Source organism: Diadema setosum, chromosome 4 (genome assembly GCF_964275005.1).
Source record: "Diadema setosum chromosome 4, eeDiaSeto1, whole genome shotgun sequence".
Lineage (NCBI taxonomy): Eukaryota > Metazoa > Echinodermata > Echinoidea > Diadematoida > Diadematidae > Diadema > Diadema setosum.
The window spans coordinates 719,721-727,453 of record NC_092688.1 but is presented as its reverse complement, the minus strand read 5'-3'; positions in this window follow the sequence as shown (position 1 = coordinate 727,453).

Below are 7,733 nucleotides of genomic sequence, written 5' to 3'. Positions count from 1 at the left end.
TCAGCAAGTCAAAATTTTTGAGAATCAGATTCCCGACGATTTCCCCCGAGTGGTTAAATTCGCGATGATAGAATCCTGTACTGAACGGAGAAATGTATACACATACGTCACATTCAAAGCATGATCAGAGTCAATATTTTCTTGTGTCTTTAATTTCACGAATAGCACCCGACTCGTGAAAATATTCGGCATATACAGTATGTAGAATTGTCACTTTTGCAAAAATTAAAAGAACTGTTTTCACACACCTCTTTGAGCACCCAAACAACCAGTGAAATGAATACAAAGAAAAGAAACCAAGCTTTGTTTTCAACTCTTCAGCAGTCACCTGCCAGTATTTGTACTTCTTTGAACCCACATGACATGCCCATGGTGTAGCCATTCAAATCATATTTATAGAAAATTAACTCAAGAACTCCTTAAAAATCAGAAGTGAAATACCTACACAGTAACAGATTGCAAAACCTACACAATAAATGCTCTCACTTGGAGCACATTCCATGTTCCTCAATTTCAACATAAAAATTTAATTACTTTTCGAACAGTGCATTTTTACTAAAAGCGATACCTAGAAGACTATGTATATATTCATATATATTTATATATGTATAACCTTAATTTTAGCATTCATTATAAATACCTCTAAACAAAATCTGCAACAATTCTTTCCTAGAGCTGGGGGCTGAAATGATCAGCATGACAGTTAATTACATTCAATAACTTGTATACTTTCATGAAAACTGCTGCACTTTCTTCATCATTTGAGAGGGGAATAAGAGTTCCCCAACGAGGGATCTACATGAGGTGTTCTGTCAACACTTTCCTGCAAGTTGACATCTTGATGTACACTTTGTGTAGTACACCTTCATCTGGGACTGGAGATACCTCAAAACACAACCTGTATTTCAACTTCATTCTGAATACACAGAAAGCAATGTGTTGGCCTTCCATATTTTGTAAGAAACTTGAAGTAAAGAAGATTGTAACATTGTGACCACTGGGTGGTAAAGAACAGACAGGCCATGACTGCTGCCCAGGGGATCAAATACTTCAGTCACTCAATGATGTTCAAATGATATGTTACATCCAGGTTAGAATGTTGTTTTGCAGCTGAACCTTGGCCCAATTTGATGCTTCTTTTAATACCATCTTTGGCAACAAATTAAAATGCTTACAGCTGACTGGGTGGAGGCTCATTGAAGTTGTACATCACTCATACAAGGAATGTTAAGCATCATATTAGACCTAGGGCCCTTTATTAATGTTCTTGACAAACAAGGTTGTGTATGAGAAGCAAGCTCAAGATGTGTGTCAAGATTTCTCAAAACATAAAAAGTAAGAAAAGCTTGGATCTTGTAGAAGTCAAGTTTTCTCAGTGGATGAAACACTCCTGACACCCATTAGAACTGAGGACATTCTCTGTGTATCCACACAAGGAGTTCAGTTAAGCAATTTAGCAACATGCATACTACATGTACACTATAATTATCATTTTATGCACAGTGTACATCTCAATTCAAATAGGAGACCCCTCATAGCTGAACAAATATGCACCAAATATAACTTGGTATTATCACAGAGCATTTAAGTTGCATGCTCACAACTGCTCTGCTTCATGATGTAGATTACTACACAACACTTTTTTTTTTTCAAATTTCAAAACATGTACATGTACTGATAATTTCTGTGTTTACAGTGTACATTCATTATATTTCACTGAATTTAAAATTTCAATTTCTAAACAAAATAACACACAAATGACTTGAAAAGAACAGTCTATTCAGTCACTCTGCTTGCTGAGTGCCACTGCAATAGGATAGTCTTGCACTTGCCACACATGTCTACACTTTCATGTTCTGCATATAATTAAACAGAACTGAAGGTGAAGATAATATGAACTAGCAACAAAGTGCTGAAGACAATGGAATCTTGCAGTATACAGTGAAACAGGCAACATAAGATTCAGTCAACTGCATTACACAAACGCCTTTGCAATTAAAAAAAAAAAAAAAAATATGTTGGCACATACTTCAGGACTGAAGCCTATATTTCACTCATGTATTGAGTGAATTTTTGAGTGCCTTTCTTGTACAGCTGTTAAGTTCCTGTCCCCAAGTTTTCTTTCAAGCCAACAGATTACGCACTTACTTCAAATGGCTTGTTGCTTATTCCAGCACACAACCACAAACACACACACACACACACACACACTGACAAATAAAAGGAAAAAATACAAAGATGAAGTACATGTAATACAGCATCAAAAATGCTATCACAAGTATATCAAAGAGTAGATGGAGTGTTGAACCTTTGTTGCAACTCAAAACACTACAAAGATGGGGAAACACTCACTGCAACAAATATCTTAGGTCATTAATTTGCTTGGCTTGATAGTATGAATGAGATTAATCCTGCATTGTTGACATTTCAGTACAACACTCGGGATGCAGGAGTGTCATGGAAGTCAACTCACTTCATCATTAGACGTAAAAGTGAAGATGACTTTAGGTCATCAAACTCTTTGTATTCATGACATTTTAGACAAACAGAAAAAAAAAATTGCATCATTAAATGCAGAAGGTGAAGTGAAAAATATGACCCAAAAAAATTCACAAATGAAAGAAATAATCATGTATGGATAATCTACACATACAATGTGGTGACGTCTTATTTGGACAATTGCTGTTAATTATCAACTCTCAGGAAGCATCTTCGTAACTTTTATATCCTCTTATAGACACTGCCAATGAGAGCCATTACTTATCAATGGAATAACAATGAGTAAATCCACACAATTGACTCCCGTAAGTAGTACAATACAGTTTTGTAGTGTGTGGATAAAAAAATGTATGCTGGCACTTCGACATGTATTATCCAGTCTCTAGTAATAGTATTGGCTATGGTCCATTGCAGTCTGACACACACTTTGATGCCACAAAAAAGTGATACATTGACCTGTAGCAACACAATGTGATACACTACCTCATTCTTTGTTGCTACCAAAAGTGATGCACTGAAATTTTGCAACATAATGTGATACACTGACAATGGACAAATTGCATGTGTAGTAATAGTGGGAGGGGTATATATTGGGATGACAGTTAGAGTTTGATGGGTGTGGTCAAGGTGAAAATTCCAAAATATCACTTATCTTAAAATGCAGTTAGTGATTCAAACTCCCACCAAGATAGATTAAAACAAAACTGAAGTACAGATTAAGATATTCCCTTCATCAACACTGTAAAACACCCTGATTCCTTTTCCTCCCGTAACTTAAATTGTGTGTTTTGTAGATTCAATATATGAATGAAAGTTTGACAAAGTTTCAACGGTCAACTTTCAGTGAAAAGTCAGTCAAAATAGAGCTGTATTGAAGATTGTATCAAGAGCTATCATTTACTTCACTTTCCTGGCAGTAAATCTCACTCTTACAATACATTCACAGTCTCAGAAAGGGTTGCATTTCAATTAAACCCACTTGTGTTTGTTACAAACAAGTGAAACATGCAAACAAGATTCAACCTCACCTCATTCTCATGATCTCATACTTTTCTAATTACACAACTGCAGATGATTATTTCCAAATAAAGTTCATGTAATGATATCACGGCATAAGTACACTAATAGCACAACTTTTGACAGGTAAACATGGACAGTCTATAACTCTTTGTTTGCTGCCGGATTGGTTTAGGTTCATTGACATTCTAGTACTCCTTTGGATTTAGGCTCATTTCAAGAAGTATTTAACAGTCTCAGTATCTTCTTTAATGACAAGTGACCCACATCATGCGGCTGACTGCTCAAGCTCTAGCTATGCTCATAGTCTCATATCTTAGAATTCTCTGTGTGCACTACACTATAAATCCATCATGACTTAAAGTCTTCTACGCATATCGGGAATTCTCTTCAGTGTGGGTCAACATGACGGACTTTAAATTGAGGGCACAGATTCACGACACACGTTCTATTTGAATAAGTGGTCATAAGAGGAGCTTAGTGGGTCAAACGTAATAAGGTTTATCAGTAAACCATGGTTTTTCCATTTTGAAATCAGTTACAATAGACATTAATTGTCAAGGCTTTTTCTTACAATTTCAGTTCCACATCTGAAATCAGCCGCCACACTCAATAGTTCAGTAGAGAAGAATATTTGGACATTTGCCTTCATTCACAGACAGCCTTTCATGTAATGGTAATGACACCGAAGTTGACAGCATCTGTCATTCCAACAAACAGAGTGTGCCACCTGCATGATAAGAATGTTCTATCACTTGGAAGTCAAGCATTTAAAAACTTGAGCTGCTCAGCCTCCTCCGGAATAAAGACTCAAATACAATAACACTTCTCCCTTTTTATTTTGTTTTGGGGTTGGTTTTTTTTTTTTTTTTTTTTTTCAAGTGAAATGACTTTTGAGTCTTAATCCACTTCCATGTCATAGTGCCATACTGCTATGCTCACTGAATGGTGATCACCACACACAGCTGTCTACACCAGGGAATACTACTATAGTGCATGACAAGTACTGGTACTCACTAAACTCTGTCGGAAACCAGTATTGAAAGTCTCAAATGAAATCAAATATCACCAGTATAAAGGCTTCTTTATCAAGGACATTGCTTCATCCGTTTCGTAATGGTCTTTAATGGCTGACTGAAAGAAGTCTGTACATTCAGTGTGGGCCATGTTTCATTTCTTGGAAATATTAAACCGAAGCTGAGTGGGGAGGTCAGTTTACACAGTGGACTTCTGTCAGTCATATATCACTTGTTTTCTTTGGTTTGGCTCTTTTTTCTCTCTCTCTAACAAATTTTTACCCCACTCTCTATAAGGAATAAATGGCTGTTCATTTTGAGTTGCAGTTATAAACAAACAAATTTCTTCAAGCATTATCATCCACCTCAGTATGGACTTTTTTTGAACACTGCAAAATGATATCAGTGGTTGTGGTAATGCTTTGCGTATGACCAAATAGTGCATGTTTGTTTTGTTTTTTTCACAAGCAGCACAGGAGTTTTCATCATTCATTCTTTGAGTTGCTTGAAACACGTCAGGTGACAATATCGGATTCAAATTGGTCAACGATTGTCCTATGTCAAGGAAAATGAATGAATATCAACTTGTGACATCATGGCATGTAGTTGCCCTAAGAAAGTGATTTTTTGTTTGCTTTCAGGGCCACCATCAGGGGGGCATTTCATGAGGCATTTTGTCTGACAACTTTGTCGGACAAATTTGCTCTCAGCCAATCAGATGCAAGGATTTCAGCAGCTTTTAACAGTTTGTCAGACGAAATATCTGACAAAACGCTTCATTAAATGCCCCCCAGATACATACAGCACTGATTCATCCAACACAGCATCCCTGCCAAGCAGACATGGCATAGTAACATATGAGCCCATGGGTTAATTCCAGGCAGGTTGATTCTCAACAGGGCCTACAAACACTAGCAACATGGTCACAACACATGCTGCCACTCAGGGGAAGCAGCACCAGCCTCCTTTATCATCAGTTTCGAATGACTTGGGTCATGGCTGCAATGACAACCAATAGACAATAATAGGCATGTCATTTTGCTGATTGACCACCTAGCAAACAGCGCCCTCTGTCAACAAACCACTTTCCATTCATTACACACATATCTGGCTTTGTTTCTCAATCACAGAGACATGTATACAAAGGTCAAGAGTGAATTAGTGGTCTGAACACTAAATGAAACCACCCTCCCATGTTCATGCCATGCACTGTACTCTGTGGCATTAATCATTGACCAATTCATGCTCAGCTTCAGGCTTCCAAGTAAAAAAGTTTGATGCTACTGAAAAAGAAGGGAAAAAAAAGGTAGGAAAATATTAAAATTCATCAAAGACAGAGTGTTTCATATCACATTTGTGAGTTGTCTCTAGACAGCGATTGGACTGGTCTGTGTCTTGATGTAGATATCAAAGATAAGAGAGCATCATAGCCAAGCTTTGCATCAAACTTTAGATCAAAGTTACACGTGTACATAGTAATAAATCTCTTCTTCCTTCTGTAATTATCAAAATATATGCCTTTGCTTTTCCTTCCAAATCACACACACTTTGTGTCAAATCTTTGTATAAACATTTTTTTAACTCTTAATTACCTTTTTTTTTTGAAAAAATTCTTTTTCATTTTTAATGAGTGCAATTAAACTATTCACATAACTCTTAATGTGTAAAATTTACAGAAGCATGCTACAAAACAACACTTAAGGGAGGCATATCAAACATATGCTAGTGTGTGTTTGCAATAGTAGATACTTTATACAGTTGTCCTACACTGTCCCTCCATTCACCATATCTCACACCCTTCTACTTCAGAGACATCCACAATTCTTTGATTACCAAATTCTGATACATTATCATTTACTCACAGACACAGACACTGTACTGTACATCGGGTCAGTGTGTGAACTCTATATGTACAAAACCTTTTCCCATTACCTTCTCTATTTGCATGCTGAAAATGACAGATAGCCTTGAATAGTACTCACTTCATTGCAAAACCTTGCTCTCTGGCAGACACCCCGTAAATGAATTAAAAGAGAAAACACTTTTTGAAAATCCCAAGTCATGGATGCTAGAAAGTACATGTATTGTCACCTTAGTAATTTAAATTTTAAGAGGCAGAGAGTTATGGTAGGTTACACAGAAGAAATATTGGTTCTAATTAATCTACAGTAACTACAGTAGAACCTCGTTATAACAAGGTCAGATATAGCAAGATACCTGACATAATGAGGTACTCTGCAAGTCCCACTCCCCTTATATTCTTTTCTTTATATCACTGATATAATACGATACTTGATATAAGGAGAAAGTTTCAGTGGTCCCAAAGCAGCTTATTATACTGTAAAGATGTTCCCATGTACTTAGCAACATGTATATCATGATGAGCCTCAATCAACAAGATGCAGTAGACATCAGAGAGTTTGATACTAGCAAGGGATAGCACTAGTTGTGTGGCACGGGGAAATGTAATCCAACTCAGGGCTGTTCTTGATACATCCTCTCCTACATGACTGTTGATTAATCCTTCTCATATACAGGGATGCCAACCTGGTAAATGACATTACAGTACTCTGATGACTGAAAAAGCATATTCTCAGCGGCAAAATAACCATTTTTTACATTATCTGCAATAGACATTTGTCATTATAGAATTTGGAGAAAAAAGGTATTTACCATGAAACTTAATATTTGGGGCATAAAAAAAAAAAAAAACCATTACTAAATACCACAAAAAAGTAACAGCTGGCATTTCTGTATGCATTCTTGATCAACATATTACCCTCATTCTAGTATAACTGCTACTTGGTTGGTATACATTCTCGCTTGTATTGACATGAAAACATTTTACACATAACAAAAACAGGAAAACAAAACTAATCCTCTCTGTCTATGAGCCGGGAACCTTCACTTCTGCAGCATGCCACAAAATACACTGTAATAGTCTTGGGCATATTGGTAGGTTGTGTAAGTGAGAAAATAGCTGCCTCTACAAAGATGTTTCCACTAGCAATCAGAGTTAACCTGTCAGTGAACCTGGCAGTTGGTGGATATTCTTGGAGCGGTAAAGAGCTCAAAAACCAAGATGTGGGCAAAATTGCCTCTCCATGACGAATGAGAAGTATTTGAGTAACATTGTGTCATTGCATTCACTTTACCAGCACTTTGATCAACATTTCTGAACATTAGGTAGTAACGCTAAGT